Source organism: Battus philenor, unplaced genomic scaffold (genome assembly GCF_028537555.1).
Source record: "Battus philenor isolate CCGP_79_NKW_IND1 unplaced genomic scaffold, ilBatPhil1.0.hap1 SCAF_7, whole genome shotgun sequence".
Lineage (NCBI taxonomy): Eukaryota > Metazoa > Arthropoda > Insecta > Lepidoptera > Papilionidae > Battus > Battus philenor.
Genome location: NW_027181737.1, coordinates 10,532,660 through 10,552,628, shown reverse-complemented (window position 1 = coordinate 10,552,628; position 19,969 = coordinate 10,532,660). Strand labels below are relative to the sequence as shown.

The following is a 19,969-nucleotide window of genomic DNA, read 5'->3' as shown; positions in this document are numbered from 1 at the left end:
AGACTTGCCGTCCAAGGTATTGTGAACGGGTCGAGATTCGGTTTGCGCTCCACTTTACGATGGACTTGGATGGATAATATAAACATCTCTATAATTACTACTACAATACCCTGACATAACTATTAGGAAGAGAAAAAGTAAATACTTTAACTGCAGTTGTGCAAACATGCCAATAAATTGCTAACATAAATGCATTTAATTTTATGTTCGTATTGTCAACATCCTGTACACAGCAGATACAAGAACAAAAGACTGTTCAAGTAAAAGACTATAGCTATAATTGGATTCCCTATTCTATTGCTACTGTTAGAGGATTGTCGTGTCTAAACTAAATCAAACTTTATATCCGACGGGAGTCGGCGGCGAACCGTCCTTGCGGGAAATATCGGAGGGAAACTATAACTAGTTCATTATCGTCTTTATACTGTAATGAGTTGTGTATTGGAATATTCTAATAAATACCTATACAATAACAGTCGGCGTTTTAAATATTGCAAGACTACAATTAGAATTGTTAACTACGTTTCCGCAACTTTACCATAAGCACATATTAAGTTGTTTATCGCACATGATCGGTTGAATAATTTAGACGTTTGTATAAAATGAATGCTTTTTTTTAATCTAAGGAATGAGGATACAACACATTTATACATAACTGTTTTATTAAGGGTAATCTTTATCTTCAAATGAAGTGTACAAGGCCATTCAAATCCTCGAGGAGAAGGAGAAGTTATTTATGCTCAGATAAGCATATAAATGGAAATATATACTGCGAACGGTGGATTTGATTCTGTTTCGTAAATTAATCAATGTATTAGGATATAAGCAAGTCTATGTTTTTTCCAAGATACTGACTACACCGTAACTAAATACAACAGTGATATAAGCAAAACAACTTTAACGGCGTAGCAAAGATAATAAATTATCAAAAATAATTTGCTAAAAGCACGTTTATTAAAATATAAACTGGCGAAAACAAAGTCTCATTTATTTAATGTAGATAAATCTGCTATGTCGCCATCCGACTACGCAGGGGGACACGCGACAAATAATCTGCGAAATATATCGCAAAAACGTAAAGCATTAATAAAATGCTGTGGGCAACCATGCACGTCGTACATTGACACGGACGAGAGAGCGAACAACGCGAAAGTGAATACTGCAATATAAAATTGCATATATCATGCCATTTGCTTAAAATAAATATGTAAAATAATTACACCTAAAATAACTCGCACTCTATTACCTTAAAAGCCTAAAAAGTATCTTAGTTACAAGGACGCTTCGGCTAACAATAAGGCTATGTTATTTCATTAATAATATTAAAAGGAGCCATAAAATGTCCATGACGTGGAACATTAGACACAAATCTTTAGCAGACGTCGCCACTTAAAATAAGCTGGCACGATTTCAAGTGCTGCCAACCTAAATGCGAAGTATTCAGTTCATCAAAAACAGATGTTACCGGGTCCTATGTAAACACGGACACAGCGGAGAACGCATGATTAAACCGGTGCCCGATTAGGTTTGTTTAGGCAACTTTGTCGCGGAATAAGAGCCTATATTTATTACTTTACATTTTACGATGCTTTTGTTGTATTAATTACATTTGTATGTTGAAATTGAATAGATTTGAATAAAAGTAAATAAAATCCACGAAACTTTTCAAATAATCTAAAAATCAATATAGCGTGGTAAACTTTTAAGGAATTCACAACGTTACAAATAGAGGTTGAACCTCTATAGGAATTAGTACTATAAACAAACAGTCGATGCCGCTCTGGCCGATATCCAATTGGGTTGGGGCGCCGGCGCTAGCACTTCGCATCGCTTGGAATGCGAGCATTCCTCTATCTGTCGTGTGATTATAGATTTACCCAACCAGAAGCTATTTGACATTATTATCCGAGTGTCTAATAAACACCTACCTACGCCACGAAACTAAATTATCTAAATATTTTGAAAGCGAATAATTACGAGTACATTATATGAGATATTGGATAGATATTATAACTTGGTTATATTTTAGATACTAATATAAGGATGACGAATTTTATCTATTTTAGAACCAAAAATCGTGACTATTTTAAATTTAGACATCTCTCTTAACATCAATTTTGAGATTGTGCGATATCTTTTCTAGACTTCATAAAATTAGTAATTCTAAAGTCTCTAAATTATCATGTAATAAATTGAAGAGGTTCATTAAAAAAACTTGTTAAATAGTCTTACAATAGTGTGCAGGTTTTAAGATAATTAATGAAGAATGAATTGCTGTAATACTGAATTAAGGATAGTGTAAAAGTGACCACAAAAAAGCCCATATGACTTCGTATAGGGCTTTTCCCTTCCTTTTGCCAATATAAGAGAGTTCAATCTGATTTTAGTTTCTACCAAATTGGGTTCTCCTGGCTTTCTTCCCGTAACGTACAAGTGCTGATAACATAATGAATAAATAAATATGCTCGTCAACATATTATCACTACTTCTTTTTCGTTACGCTCGGTCAATAGTTTGTACATCACCAAGTTCATTAATGCTTTCAATTAAATCGTAGCTTACACAAGTTGCGTCGTTAAAAGGGCCTTATATTATCTGCATGAAATTTGAATCGCAGACCGCAGTTTCGCCGAGTGGGTCTACATAACTCGGCCCAAGTTGAAAGCTTCAATTACGTGGAGTGAGTTGTTCACGCAGGTGACTCCTTAATTACAGGGTAGAAATTGAGCTGCCCATTCGACTGTCACGTACGCAAACGGATTATCAAGTGCTGTTTCCATAATCTGCGCCAGTTAAGTTCGACAGACAATTCAAATTAATTAGCAGTGAGCTAAATTGAGCGTGCTTTGTGTGGGCAAATACCCCTATGAGAGAAATTTATTTCATGAAATATTGTTGAAAATTAAAATTTTAAGAATACATAAGGCTTGTGTAAGCGAGGCAAACTGACTTTACACGATTAGCTCTAAGCCTGTTATACTAAATTCTATTTATCATCCCACTATAGTAAAGCCTGTATCACATCATGAATTGAACACTTTTCCTTCTAGTCAAAGCGATAAAGATTTCGTTAATTCATTACTTTGAAAGCCGATAATTATATTACACCACCGCAATAATTTTTTGCAATTTTCCTATTATATATGTAGTAAATTAGATAAACAAATTAAAAAAATGCAATACCGAACAAATGTTGTTCAACCCCAGCCAACCTTAGTGAATCCAAATTGCGGCCGTTGATGCCACGTCTCCGTGTAATGGGATTTCAGGCTCGCTCTAAAAAGCCCATTTACACGTTACGAACCCCCTACTACGGTGATAACTTATCAGCGCTTTGTTGGACGTGCACTTTGTTCATTAATATGCGATCGGAATATATTGACATGATTTATACTACCTTTTTAAGGTTAATTTACTTAAAGTAAATCTCAATTTGCCTGTATGTCTCAGATCAAAACACACAAGCATTGATGTTCAGTTATGGTTTTAGTACAGCTAACTTAAGACCAGATAGAAAAAGACTAAATATAATTATATTAAATAAATATTGCAACAAAGCTTTGTGTTTATTACATATTTCGTTGGTTTTCATACAGTTTATTCAAATGAATGTCATAATTTTTATTAAATTTGCAATCAAAGCCAAAGTAGCTAACGTTGACTTCGTAGCCAAGTAGGATTACGCAGACACGTCTGCTGTTTATAAATATATGAAATTTTCCGGTTGCAGCGTACAGTTCACGACGTGTTGAGCGCTACATTTCATTTAAACGTTTATAATGTTTGCATTTTCACAAACATAGTAATAATTTCGTTTGTACACAAAAATAATTTAAGAGGTTTCTTGCTAATAACTATTTTACAAAGTAACATATTTCGTTAAATAAATTTGCTTACTTTTTCATAATATACATACATAGACAGATTGGAAATTGGTAGTAAAATCTTTAAAGTGGTAAACGGCGGTGGATGGTCATTTGCACATGCGTGCTATACATTCACCATCACAATTTTAAAGCTTTTACACTTGAACTTTTACACTGAAATATGTTGTAATAATTTATTTTTTCTTTTGGAATGCAACAGGCCAATGACTTATGGCAGTACAAAGTTTCAGTTCAAAGTCAGATAAAAATATCAAACGATAACAATTTTTGTATGTAGTAATGCATTTTCAAAATGGTTTTTCTTACTATGTTATCTGTATAGGATGTACCATATATTAAATGACAGCAAATGAAAATGTCTATGTCAACATATTTATCAACAAATGCCGTTGTGGTTAAGCGGCATACCAACTCTGTTTTCGATATAAAACAATATAGGACCTTCCTTCCGGGTTCTAATTAAAACAATTTTTGTATTTTAACTTTTGATTAGTAACGCATCTTACCATTGAGTAAAAACCCAGATGGTCTTCGTGATTTATAATATTAAAAAAAATTAAGAAATGGCTGAATTTCCTGCAGCAATCAAAATTTGTGTCAAACCAAGTTATCCATTTATTTCTAAAATCTCAATTTATTTATTTTGTAAAATGTAAGAAATTTTAAAGTTTGAGACACTAAAGTGTTCACTGCGAACGACTGATTTATTGTCATATTAATTAAGTTGGACACCGATATTTTAAGCTTGCAGCAACGTAGTAAAAATGTCAAGAAAATTATTTTTCCCCTCTTTTGTCCTTTGAACAGCTTCTCCAGCAGAAAGATATTCTGTCCATAGGAAAACGTATCCGCTCAGTACGCAAGACATTTTATGAAAGTAAAGTAATTCTATTGTTAAGTTCAATAACAGTTAACAGATTTTAAAGAATTTTATTCTAAATAAAATAATTAATAATACCTAAAATATTTATATATTATATTAGGGATTAATATTAACATGTTTCATTTAAAAGCAAGTTGAATTAGTAATTTTGTCTACTTTTATCGGTTTTAGGTTAGGTACCTTCTGCGCCCTGCACTCTCGAAGAAATCTCCAAATGCTTCCTGGGCGACAGTTTAAGACAGGTCAATAATAAAATAATATAACAAAGATTAAATAATGTAACACTAGGTTAACCGAGTAATGCCTAATTGTGGCAGGTGTGAAATTGGGTCATCCTTGTCACAGTCTTCTTGTACCAAGCTTATTTCAAGTGAAATATTTTAAAAAACAATGGTTCATTTATGAGTTAATACTTAGTTTGATTTTTTCTGTCCAAACAAAAACTTCAGTTTCACCACCACTCGTAAAATGTCTGTAAAATATTTTTTTTTGCTAAAATACGGGATTCAAGCAAAACGTTTCGTACATTTGAGACCGCGAAAAGGCTCCATTTAAAAGTACGTAGATGTAATAAAAGCATATCATTTTAGTTATTCCGAGTTTCAGTGAAATATCTCAATGGATAAGATGCGCGACAGGGAAAGAATGGGCCGGCCGCTCTAGCGAACGCAGCCCGACTTACAAAATGGTAAATCAGTTCATTGTTGTGGACGGTTGTAGGTTCTTTATTGTAGATTTGTGGGAACGAAATTTGAATTAAATTTTTTATTGAAATAATCGTTGTAAAAATCTCATAACCAGCCTTTTTAACAAGAAAATATTTGATAAATAAAATGATGATATCAGCACAACTTATCTATAAACTGGAGACTGGTCAGAAAACAGGTCAACTAGATTTTAGACATATAATTGAGGAACGCGATTATCTACCTATTTATATTATATTTACTCTAAATAACTGAAATATACGAACCAAGTTCCATCATCAAAAGATCTTCGGCTTAGTGAACCGAAAACGAGTGCCCCTACAACGAGATTAGGGTGGACCAAATTCCGCGAAAGTAACGCGGGGTGAGATTGAAAAACTTCGAGATACCGAACTCGTGCCACGACAGGCATTTAGCCGGGATATTACTTCGGCCTTATGCTATCTAGTCATATCTGGACAAAATTTCTATATAACTAACAAAGTTCTATTGCTTTATTCTTATGTTGTCTTACCAGCAGGATAAAATAAAGTATGTTATATTATTTTCATCAATCAATAATACAATTACAGCTTATAAATGAAATGCGGTAAATGAATTATTTTTTTAATAATATTATCTCTTGAATTTAAATCGAAAAATTAGGCAATGAGGGACTAACTTAATGTTATTAGAGAATTTAAAGCTCGCAGATTGTTCCATCTCGGTCATCTTGTAACGAGAGAAGAACACCAGTGAATAAATAAAATATAAAAGATATTTAACGCTTATTCGGATATCGCAGTAAAAATCAAGTAAAAATATATGATAAGATTCATGACTTCTGTGAAAATATTGACCATAACCACAAGGTTATGTTCAATATTACACATACAAAAGTGCAGCACTCAATTTTTATGATTTAATTATAACTACTAAAGACAAGTAGTTGTTTAGATTTATATTAAATATTTACGACACTATACTTTACAAATGAGTTAAAAGGACTGTGGAGTTGAATATGCCTGTACCGATTATAGAATTTCAAAAATTATATTGCATAACGGTAAAGTTTAATTACCTCGCTGGCCGTCTCCTTAAGCTTGTCGTCGAATATTCTAGCTTTCCTAGAGCACGCTTCGGTGGTTACGTTGTTAAAATAGTTTTGCTTTCAGGCTAACGTTAATACACAGATTTAAGCCGAGTTCGAAGGCATGCATGCGCAACGGCTTTTAAGTAAAAAGTAAATAATATAAATCGGTACAACCGTTTTTAAATACCTCGCGTTATCGAATGTTTTCGTAGAAAAAAATCGTTAACGAATATTGGTACACATCAATTATGACAAGAATAAGACAAAAGAAATTTTCTATATATTAAAGTGAACATAAGAAATCTTAGTTGCAATTAACAGCGATACGACGCAGAGGTGCGGATAAAGCTGCATTAATCCGACAGAAACGAACGGGAAAAAAATGATGTCCAAGTCTACAGCCTATGACCTATGACCACTCGGTACTGCTCTTGGAAGCATATAACAAAGTCTACTAATACTACTTTTGTCATATTTATTATTACTGATGTCAAATAGAATCAATTTTTTAAAAAAAGTTGGTAAAATGGATAAGATGGTAGGATATATAACTAGCATACAAATAAAGCAATAGTGTTAAAAGGACATGCTGATCATAAAAGCTCCTAATATTCAATTAATAAACAAAAAAAATTACGTTTTTTTCCGGCAAGTAAATGCTTAAGTAAGATAAAAAAAAAAACACGCATGTTCAGTAACTGAAGAAACAATGTAAATTAAATTCTCACTACAGTAATATTATTAAATATAATGTAATTTATTTATTATCCTTTTTCTTACAAAACAATCTTTTGCATCTATATGAATCACTTGAATCACTTAATGCGTTGCTGCCTATGTCCAACACTCGAGGACGGCAATTTTAATAAAATTAAACAATTTGACTTTTTTCCCTTTTTTTTTAAGACACGTGGAAGCACTTCTTATGGAGAGAAAATATGGAAATGTTATGAAACAGATACGTAATGCAACTCTTTCTTTAACGAATACAAACCACACAGTTAAATAACTGATTAGCTAACATCTACAATACCAAGGAAGTTGGTTAGGTTGAACACTAACAAAACATTTGTCGTACCACTAAGCATTACAACGAAAAATGCACTGCATTAGAATTGGAGTGTCCGAAATAGGTAGGTAGGTAGGAAACAGGTAAGTTCCTACTAGGTGGACAACATGGTCAACACTGCGGAAAGTCGCTGGGTGTGGGCAGAGCAAGACCAGTCATCGTAGCGATCTCTGAGGGACGCCTGTGCCTTGCGGTAGACGTCTATTTACTGACATGATGACGAAACGTTCTCTAACAAAAGACGTCAATTCAATAACTCAAGTGATGTGTTGTATTTTTTTTATTAAATTACGACTGGCCAATAACTTTTGTAGTTTGAAATAATTTTGTTACTATAAATTATAATTATACTTTAAAATAAAACTATATTTAATGCTCCTTTTCTCCCTTTATCAGTCATCACAGACATAAAACAATATACGTTAGACAGTAGATATTTATTAGAGAAGTTCTAGTAATTCTTCAAATGTTTTCAAATAAAATCGTGTACGGACGGATCAACATGTCTTTAATCAATAATTCTCTCTCAGCAAGAGTATTCAATTCGGAGGATTGAAAAAGAATATGTATTATGTAAAGTTAACGAGTCCCCAGTTTGTCGGATTCGATGAGGCTCTCGAGCATTAGCGCGTCCAAATGTAATATTTACTCAGCGTTACATTGTGTTTGCCCCGTAGGCTTTGTAGACTGCTTCACTTCAACCTGTTGGACTCTTCGCTTTTATTCTTATTACGTACGTACCCAAACGTGCGTGGTTAATTCTGTATGCGTTGTATGTTTTACAATGTTTACGCTTAGTGGCTTAAGTACAGCTTACACAGTACAGTAACAATTATGTAACGTTTATAGAATATTTGTTTATTAAAATAACACATTTTCAATTAGTATACAATAAAAGCAGCTACGAGGTTAGTTACCCCAAAAAATTAACCAAAATTGGTTGTGATCAAGTTGTAAAAAGAAAGAAACTGCGTTGAGATAAACTTATCTAAATTTTTCACACAAAGACTATTTAGAAACGATTAAAAATATTTCAGTTTTCTTTTAATTAGTTATGACAAGCTTCATCATTTCTGAATGTACCTTCTTCAAACGTTGCTAAGAATTTAACGTATATTATTTACATTTGAAATGTGTGGATTCCGAGTCGCAAGACCTTTTGAAATACCCCATCTTAAGCTTGTTTGTATATGGCAAACACGACTCTCCTAAGAAGGATCCTTCCGTCTTAACACACACGTATACACACATCAATCGTTCATTCCTTTTACAATGATTTTAATAACGAATTACTGGTAAGTAGATGTACTTAATACGGACAAGTAGTTAATACAAATATACAAAATATTTGTGAATAAAGTCAAAGTGCTAAAAGGGTTTATTTACAGCTTGTTTGAGAAGAGAAGCCATTATGTGTGACATGAACACGGAATAAGCCGACACGAGGGCGCACGGAACGGAAATCGTCGCCGTCGCCGAACCATCATGACGTAGCCGAATGGGCCTGTAACGTGGAGCCCTATATCCGCCGTGAAATTGAACGTGTTGCCACTCCCGCTATGCAATCCCGTGTAGACACACTCGCTCGCTCCTACGATATTAACGCGCCAACGAAATTCTACTTCATTACTGATTGACGATATTTTATAGCTTTGTTTTTAATTATTATTTCTATTGCATAATAATGTAGTATACTATTTAGGATACCTAAAGACTCTGTCCTCAAAAATCAATTGATTCATCATTATTTTTATTTCAACCGTAGGCTGGACATAAGCCGCAGTACTACAGTACAAACCAGTCAGTTATGAAAGATAGTCTGAAACATAGTCTTAATCGATATCAAAGAAGTTTAAACATTATGTGTGATTAAAATGTTGCCACCAGTTCAATTTCATGATTCGGCATCGTGAAAAGCATGATGCTGCCAAATGTCGAGCTGAGTTGGTCTGACCATCTGAAGAGACTAGACTTTTCGGTCATCATTAGCGAACTATAATTCCTCCGTTAACCATCAATAACCCACCTGAATGAAAAAGAAAGGAAGCTTTGTCTGAAAATAAACGACTAAGTTGTAAAACCTACAAAGCTAAATATCTGGCTCCGGTTAAGTATACCGACGCATTCGAGTACACACGAATGTAATGACTCCATCGCCGTGAGGGCCCGAATCCTTCTCAAAAGTTTGGCCGCGGAAGGAATCGGGTGGCCACTACTTGTACTAACCTAACTTAACCTAAGAAAAAAAAAAACATTAAATGAAACCAAATGAGTAATTTATTAATCATATCATTTAATTATAACCTGTTAGTTACAGGCGAAAATACAGAAAATATGCTCAAATTGATAACAAATTATGGATATATTTTCAAACACACATAAGTTTGAAAATGTGAATTTTAGTTTAATAAAAATGGCAGTTTATAAAAAAACAAGTATACTGTCTGAACTAAATATGAGACCAGGACACTAAATTATTTCTAATCACGGTAGAATTTGGAACGAATTGAGAGGTCGATTTTGTGACCACAATGGACGGCCAGCGTGGAATTAGAAACGTTTAATTTATTTACGTAATTGCTTTTACACGTCTGCGGGTTTCATAACCTCTACAAACTACAATTTTGAAATATTTGAAACAGTCAAATTATGCATGCCATAACAATTCTCATTAATGTGAATATGAAATTATTGGGAAGCTAAAATTTAATGCAGTTCTTATTGCCGTTTTAGCTTTTGAAGTTTTCTTTTATTAAAGATAACTAGACGACCAACTTTGAAACATTTACTGCTTTTACATTGATAAACATTTGTTGAATAATTGTTTTAATAACAGGTATGACAATAGGCAACGCAAAAATAGACGTTAGAAATATTCTTCAGCGAAAATATATTAGCGAATTCGGAGAGTGCGGAATTTAAACACAATAAAATCCGCTTTGTTACACAGAATGTGGCGAAAAATCGTCTAGCGAGCGTCGCATCCTGTCACAGGCTGTCACTGGTGCGGAGTACCAGAAGCCGAATTAAATTCCGTCTCTCCTCACCGATGCTCCCGCTTCGCCCAAATTTCACGAACACTTGAGCAAAACGGTAGGAAATTTGTAAAATTAGATTCATTATTAAGCAACTCTGAGTGCAACTCTCTGTCGGAACGTATCAATTACTTCGCTAACGACGCGTTGTATAACCGAAACAGTTGTTGAGTGGAAAATAAGTTATGGTCCAAGTGAAGAAAGAGGACAGGCGAGTGTATTGAGATAAAGTGCGTTGGGTGCGCGCCAGCGTCTCGAGTGACCAGCGAGACTTGTGTTGCTCGCTTCATATCTTCAAGTAGATTTGACCAAGACCATCTTAATTCATCTAACTAGGAAAGTACTGAAAAATAATCATCGTAAAATATTTGAAAAAAATATTCAAGTCATTTATACCAAATTAAATTGTGTGAATTTCAATATTATAACAAAGGCGAATGCAATTAGATTTTTTTTTAACTTCTTTAAAAATAAATCACTTGTTACAAATTTAACTACAAACTTTTTAAATGGTATTTAAAGTAAAGTAATTTCATAATTGATTAAACCTTAAGAACATCTAGGGGATGACAAGACATAATTTTTTTCATTATGTAAATGAAGGGGTCCCATTAACCCCGATATCAATACAGTGAGGTCCCAAAAGCGCAATAAATCGGTAAAGAGAGCACTCTCGCGTATCGAGACAGAGTGGTAGATAACTCAGCAGTTCCTTTGAAGCGCAGCCTTAGTAGGAAGACAATAATGAATTCTGGCTCGCCGAGGGAAGTGAGGTAGTGCTTGAGCGTGCTTGTACGCTCCACTTTGCACTTTTACTCTTTTAAAACGATTAATGACAATGAGCAACGTTTGAGGGAAGGGGAATAAATTAAAAAAAAAAGAAATAAATTGCAATCCCGGATACGGCTCTCTATTTTAAACGAGTCGGCTTCAGGCTTTCCCATTTTAAGTGTTACCGAATGAAAGTTTCCTAGAATATAACCCAATGAAACCTACATAGAACTACATAGAATACGGATAATGATATTGCGTTCACCTTTTCGTTCACGACGTATCAACTTTACTACGTAGGCATGTCAGTCTGGAACCCGGGAAATAAATTTCCTATCTTATAACATATTCCTGGAGGAAGCGCTGACGTAAGGCGCACAATCTTGGGGAAGGGAAACGTATTGGAAAGTTCATTTTACTATTTACGTACTAAATCGGATCAATAAACAAAATAGTTCACTTGGTAGTCGGTAACTTAAATTCGAATTCTGATTTAAGGAACTTAGCGCAGGTAATGTTCTCTAAAAAATAAATATTTCACTCCATTTTCAAATTGAATTTAAAATATTCAACAATCCTAGGAATGTTTGTAAAGTATTGCTGATTTTTTAGTGCGCTGCGTAATGTATATAAGTGGAGTGGAAAAAAGCAATGAGAGTGCAGGTGCAACGACAGAATTCCCAGGAAAAGAAAAAACGTTAAAAAATGACGTTTGAGCAATTCTGTATCATAAAACCATGTGTAACGTCTACAACTACTTACGTTATTTCGCTCATTTTATGCAGAGTATTTAATCTAAAAATGCATTGTAATAACAAAAAGTACAAAACGATTACTCACAAATAAATAAAATTGTTTTTGCTTACAGCACAGCAGCAGCTGTTCCCAAGTTCAAATAATGCCCATAATTCTCGTTGTATTTTATTTAATTCACCAATAACACTAAGTTCCGACTAGGCCCATTTTCCTGTAAAATAATATTATCCCCAAAGGCTATTTCTCTTTGTAAGAGGAGAATAATCTTAACTTCGCAACTTTACTGGAAATTAATAATAGTGAACATTTAACAATAAATATAATATAATAGATGTTAAGAGCCCAAAGCAATAATTTCTTATATATTTCTATAAGTATTAGCCTGTCTTGAATAGGAACTGAATTCACCAAATATATAAATCAAATTGTTAGGAAAAAATCTCCAGCACTAAACTCTAGAGCGAGCCATAGAGCTAATCAAATCACAACACGTATATATTTATTAGGACATTAGAATACTGCGAAGTCTTATATAATGGACGAAGACTCTGTCAAGCTTGTGATATTAATCACGGTCTAATCCAAGGGCTTTGTAGATTGGACTCGCTATTTGTATATTATTCAAATGAGCTTGCTAATGCAATAGATGTGCGGCGTGGATGTACAGGCGGCTGTATCGGCGCATCTGATGCGAGTGTCGTCGCGTCATTAGCCGTGACTTGGCATCAGGCTACATTGCTAATGTGCGATCAAATAGCGCCAGCGACTACTGGTTAATTATGCGCACGCACTTCGAATACAAAATGGCCCTTTGATTATAACTAGTGTCTTGTCATTTGCAACAGAAAAACCGCCGACACCCGATCTGACTTAAAATACTTTGATATACATAATACACTAGTTATAACTTACATATTAGGTATAAAAACGCATACATATTATTTTTGCTGAGCGAATGGTAAAGTAGTGAATAAATGAACTAAAAAATCAAATCTAAAAGAAGTTCTTTTTATAAAAAGAACACTTTTACGTAAAATTTCCTTTCATCACAATTGCCGTTAAGAAAACCACAGTATTAAGACGGAATTCCTATTTATATTTGTTTAATGAGCAAACATAAACAAGAAGTTGTTCAAAGGGCCGGAATGTCTCTACTTAGCAGCCGCAGCCCGGATTTCGTGCCAAATATTTATTTTAATTACATCTCGGTTCCCCAGGAAACCAAGTTAAATGTTTCTACCACCTTCTACGTCAATATTACAAATTAATTTTTTCAATTTTTTTGAGGGTCTCGTTTGATTCCTTTCTTTAACAGCGATTATAATTGCGAAAAATCATCCGATACTTCTTTTTCTCGCACAATATTAGCATTTTATTTAATTGGATAAATTCCGTTTTTGATTTGAATTTGAAATGTTTTAGGTAGAGATATTAATTAGAGTAGATTTATAACCTCTTTATTCGAATTGCCTACTTATTGAAATAACTAGAATGAATTTAAAAACGTCTTCAAATAACAGCGCGGATATCGATGAATAGATCTCCCCCAGAGAAATGCAAGGAAGAAAAGCTCATAATCAAGCCGAGACCTACTTTCAATATAAGTAAATAAAATGAACGGAGTGCAGGGAGATCCCCGGCCGCAGGTACCGTCGGACGTCCTCATAAAATAAAAGGAAGTCGTTCGAGAGCTATTAAATAAAAAGCTATCAAATTATATAGCTCTTTACTTTTATTCCCAATGCTGAGTGTTAAACGGTGCACAATATATTTCGGTGATAGCTTATTTTCATTATATCTATTATAATTAATTATTTACCTGAGTTCTCAAGAAAAAATAGCTCTTTTAAATAAGTTAAACACAAGTGAAATTAGTCTAGAGGTTTATTTTTGTTTACTTTATATGATTTCTTTTTTAAAATACTAATTTAATTATATATATATAATAATAAATTACTAATTAGATGTCATATCAAAATATTCGCTTTTCAAAATTATGTCCGGCACATATTTTTCAACTGATGCGAAATGATTAAGTTACTATTGATTAATGTTAACCTATAACATTCTATTACATATTAAAACAACAGCTTTGTATTTTAGAAAAATTGACATGTTTTGTTGTAAATGTGTACATAGACTACAATACTAAAACAACTAAAAATTGTATTTAGATAGCGTTTTGCAAAAGAACGAGCTAGACATTACAAACCAAAGACCATAGCCACGCTCTGCAGAAGCTGTGACCAAATATTACATTATACTTTTATAATAAAAGTGCATAGGCTATTTAGTTTGACATGTTCTTCTTTCTTTTACAATATAATCGTAATGAAAAATGTGCAATATTAAAACAGACATAATAGAGAGCGCGTGGTTCAGTTTGCACAAATGCGAGTAGTCACCGTCCGCAATCGGAAATGAACATTCAAAGCGGACTTAATTAAAACTAAACGGGAGCCTGTAAAGGGGACAATGCCTGTGCCAGACAATAACACGATGGGCTTCGTCATAACTGCTGTCAACTACAAGTACGATCAAAGATTACTTCCCGGCCGGTTTAACGTAGGCTGTCGTCTTAGTGATAACAGTCTTCAACGGAACTTACGGAATGAACCGTCGCTCTTCGGTTGTTTTGTATTATTTTCTAAAACATCACTGTAATGTTTTAAAATTGACATAGATTAAGAATAACTGCAATCTCTTAAGATGTTAATTGGTGATTCAGTCGTTCGTCCTAAACACAAGCTTAGCCTTTTCTCTCATAAAGGTAACAAAAAGATATCAAATTAATCAACTAAAATTTAAAACTTTTATATATATAAAGGAAAAGAACATATTTTATCATATACCAGATGAATAGTAGAGACCAGTAGAGAGCTTAATTAACATAAAGTTCTTCTTAAACAGAAGTGTATGTTTACTTTTTATGCCCACGTTTTGTTGATTTTAACGAAATATTGGTCAAACAAAATTAAAACATAACCTTAAGTGTTGATAAATATACACATAGACTATCGCGCTAACGTTAGAAGAGATAAACGTCCACGGAACAAATATGCCAAGTCCGGGATAATGTAAAGGAAATGATCATTCTTTCATAGCTAAGAAAATGCGCCAAGAAAATATAACTGCAGATAAATTCGAAACACGTCCAACAATATGAATTTATAACGGGAGCAGACGGAGACAGGTGGCGCACTACGACTCCCAGGAATTTATTAAATAAATTAATTGAAGTAAAATGAACAAATGGCTGAATTTTGTACGAACGGGACGACCGACGCCGGGATTAATTAAATATTTATGTTACGCGGCCGATCAATTGTTATTGGTGTACTTTCGATTCTTTGGACAATATCTTAATAACAATTCTTTCGAGAAAATGTTTACACACACGTCTCCTGTAATCTCCGTACTGTTAGGTAGCACCGTATGCAGAGCCATAGGTAAAGATGTTTAGGTCTCGTATTGCTATTTCACTGCGCTTATATACCCCGCCAAAGTGCGGTGCTAGGTCTAGTTTAAGGGAGATGTTACTGAAGTAGTTCTGATGTGAAGAGAAATGCTTTTACATAATTAAAAAACATCACATTATGCTTCGCACATGTAGACTCACGCTAGATAATATTATACGAAATTCTAAACACTGTGTTATTGATGGGACTAAAATAAGAAATTCATAATTAACCAAAGCAATAGTAGATAAGAATTAAGTTAGGTTTTCTAAAGGAAATATACATTATTGGGGTTTCGTTAATTGCACCAAAGAATCAATCTAATATCAGAATGCAAACATGAACGCCTATAGTTTGATTAATTAATAATATACGTTGCGTGGGTTTACGTGGCACCCACCTTTCACGGAAACCGTAAAAGTCACGAGTCTGCGCATGAAAAACAAGCCTATTACATGTTTCTTATTTTAAAATATAAAAATACGTACGTACGTTATAACGTTTTGCGACAAATGAAAATACTTCGAGTCCATATTTACTCGTTACGCATGAGAATAGTTTTAACCGCAACTTTTCCATTTCCAATACATAATATAAAATAAAGGAGCACTCTCAAATAACTATTTCAATACTTGAGCTTCCGGAACATAGACTGAATGAAGAGCTCTATGAGACAACTGAATGAATTTTAATGCATAAGTAATTCGAAGTAGGCTCCTTGATTGTCTTAGTTCTAGAGATTCTCATTTCAAACATTTAAAGAAGACGTGTGTCTATTGCAGGCATGGAAAAGTGTGTTGATGAATTTTCAATTTTAGCTAGCTAGAAGCCATGTTTTTATTACGATTAAACATCAAATATATCTGTTACTAACTTTTATAATGGCAATATCGGTGGTCATATTATTAATAAGATGTTTTTGATAACATAGATTATATGCAATTTTCCATATTTGAGAATGAAGGTGTTTGAATAATATACACAAGAAGACCCGCAGTTGAATGCAACCGACATAGTCCCGCATGTTGGCAAGTTGAAATGGCTGTAGGTAGGTCACATAGGGCACAGAACAGACGGCCCCTGGAGCCTTAAGGTTATGGAGTAGAGACCACGTATCGGCAAGCAAAGCGGATGACGTTCACTCACAAGATTAAGAAATGATCTTGTTAAGTCGACGGAAGACGCTAGTTACAGTTGGCTTCCAACCCGCCTTATCAAAAATCTACTGGGGAGACCTATGTTCAACTATGGACATACTACAACGGTAATGATGTTAAAGTAATTACTTATAAAATATTTCATTATTACTTGCTAAATCAGACCAAATGGATGATCCATTTGGTCCATTTCGTATTCTACTAAGCACTTAGATTTTCTGTTTAAATACGATTCGATTATGACAGGAAATATATTCTCTACATACAAAAACAATAACAACCGACAGAGCTGTTGAGTATGCGACATATCGAACGTTGGTCTGCCACAATAAATTGATTAAAGTTACGGATCGTCGCTATATGGAACGGTCGCGAGGCACTAAGCAGCCTCCGCGCCGGCGCCATCCACTTTTCCAATAAACCAGCCGGCAGAGTGCATGACGTGCCGAGATTACTTATAGCGCGCGGAGCCGGAAACCAAACAACAACATTTGTTGGCACGGGACACCAGATTAATTTTTCTTCGGGCGTTTAGTTTCTAAACTATTCGCGGATATAACAGATTTTGTAATGTATTGCATGCAATATTATTTTTGACTTGCACTCTAAAGTATGCTGGATTAGTATTTCGTTAGTGTTAAGTTCGCCTTTGTTTATATACATTTTAAGTATGTTTTTGGTATCATAATCTCTATTATACGTTACTTCTAATAGCTCGCCGAATAGATGGGCATTGTGCCTTAAAATTCTGATGTGAACACTACGGACCAGCAAGCACAGCGTAAGACGTCCACCAGCAAGATGGACAGACAACCTAGCTCAGATCATCAGAAGACGTTAGATGCAGGCCACTTAAAACAGATCCTATTGGAAATCTGTAAGGGCGTCCTATATCCAGCTTCGGTCGACACAAATAATGGTCATGATAAGTTTTCTAAAAAGTTTTTGTAATTTCTTAATGAATGAATAACAACTTGCACAGAGAAAAGAAGTTTTAAACCTCACAAGTTTCTAGCTTAGAACTCCTTATAACATAGAAATAATATAATATCGAAGTTCCTGTAGTTCGGCATCATCCAGTTTAATAAGCCTGTTCATTGTCTATTCGTTATATTTAGACCCTTTTGGTGGTCATGCTCTAAAAATAAAACTATACCTTTCACATCATCTCATTTTTGTTAATTTGTGGAAATTAGCATTGCATTCAAACATTCTCGGATGATAAAATACCATCCTTTGTTAACTATATTCAAGCGCAACGTTCTTTCAAAAAAGATGCAGACGCAGTTTACTCTATGACTATACCAACTAAATGAAATATTTAAAGCATTTTAAAAGAAAAAAAAATAAACATCAGTGCATCTAAATAATTTCGCTTTGTTCCGGCGGCTAAGCAAGCGTTTAATCATACACGAGAAATGCAGGTCTTCCTACTTTTCTAGTGAGCAGCTTTTCTTAGTTATTTCGTTCAAATTAAGAAAAAAAAAACAACATTTTGTGTCAATATAATTTTATCGTTATTTTGTAATATATAGAATTTAATGAAGAATAATTCGTACAATTTTAATATTATTGGCAAATGGATAATAACGTCAGGAGAATAAAGATAAATAGGTAAGTTTATTCGATTTTTGCATAGTAAACAGGTTTCATGGCTGAAAGAAAGGTAGTACCTCGATGCGGTATACGCCTAACGAGGTCTCTTTTCGGCACGATTCGGTGGAGAATCAATTGGTTGTGAACTGAAGAGCTCTAAATCAAATTCCCCGTACCGGCAGGTTTAATGGGAAAAAAATAATGTTTGAGATTTTTAATTAACATTTAACAAGCGTAAAACGATTACAACGTAATCCAGCGTATATTTATAATATTTTTATCAAGAGGCAAAAAGATGAGCATTAATTTTACTGCTCATTCAATGTACAGTAATTTTACGGTGTGCACAATAATGTATGATAAACTAGTTACATTTGGTGTAATAAGTTCGTGTTTTTTTAAGTTTAAGTTATAAATATAAATGTATTGAAAATAAAATAAAAAAAACTATAAACATTGCTCTTAAGTATTTATTACATTAATAAAAAAATCGTAAATATAAAACAATCGGACAACGGCGTTTTTTATACTCCATCCGTAACATAGTTGAATCAAAACTTTGATAAAAAGGTAAAACAATGTTTTTGTAGTATTTTTGCAAAATACCGAACTGTAAAAGGCAGAGGCATTTGACCAGTGTCTGTTGCCGGTTATGACGTATTCTTTTAGGATGTCCCTGAAAAAGATTTGAAATCAATCAAATGAAACGCACGAGAGACATGGAGACGCTCGGAACGAAATCTAATCAGAAATGAGGACATCCGCAAAAGAACTGACCGAAATCTCTAGTCTGAAGTGGCAATGGACGTGGCAAATCTTTCGTGTAACCGATGGTTGTTGGGTTCGAAAGTTTGTCGAGTGGCGACCATGACGCGGCGAGGGTACAAAGTCTCGGGAAGTCGCTACATGAGGGCAGCACAAGTCCGGTCATCGTGACAATCCTTAGGGTAGGCCTATTATGCCTTGCAGATCATAGTATTTTTTAATTTTTATATGAAAGTGCACTAAATTAGGACCCAGACAAAATTTTTGCTTTACCAATTTCGAAAAAGCGTAATGTTACAAAACAATATTGAAAAAACTACGAATTATTATATCAAACTATATATTGTATAATTTTAGGAAACTAATTTAATATATTCGAATAACAGAAAGCTTTGTAGGTAGCTTTGTAGATGTACTAAATCATTTGGTTAAAGGATTATTATAGCGTTGCAATATATTTGTATCAAACGTTATCCGCATTAATTGCTACCGGATCGTAGCTATCGATTGTTACAGACACATGCGGCCCGATACAAGACACTCGCCCTGTAACGCAATTTGTGTTCTAGTTTGGACAATGCCTTTAGGTAATTTGTACGAAATTTCTCTTGAGAATAATACATAGAAACAGCTCGATGATGTTCAACATAATCAGATACTAAGGAATATATATTTTTTCTTATTTAGTAAAATATTTTTATTAGATGAATACGATTATTTTAAATAAGCTGCTTAGAGATTTCGTGCAGTCAAAAATCAAAATGGATTAAAAAGATTACTAAAGAAGACATTTTTTAAATTATTAAGGAAAGT

General features: G+C 33.9%; 1 protein-coding gene across 6 annotated transcripts in view; it reads right to left on the bottom strand.

The window, feature by feature from the left end:
* The window catches only part of sfl (N-deacetylase and N-sulfotransferase sfl), a 139,628-nt gene that overhangs the window by 66,193 nt on the left and 53,466 nt on the right, over positions 1-19,969 (bottom strand). The gene's annotated exons all lie outside the window — the stretch shown is intronic.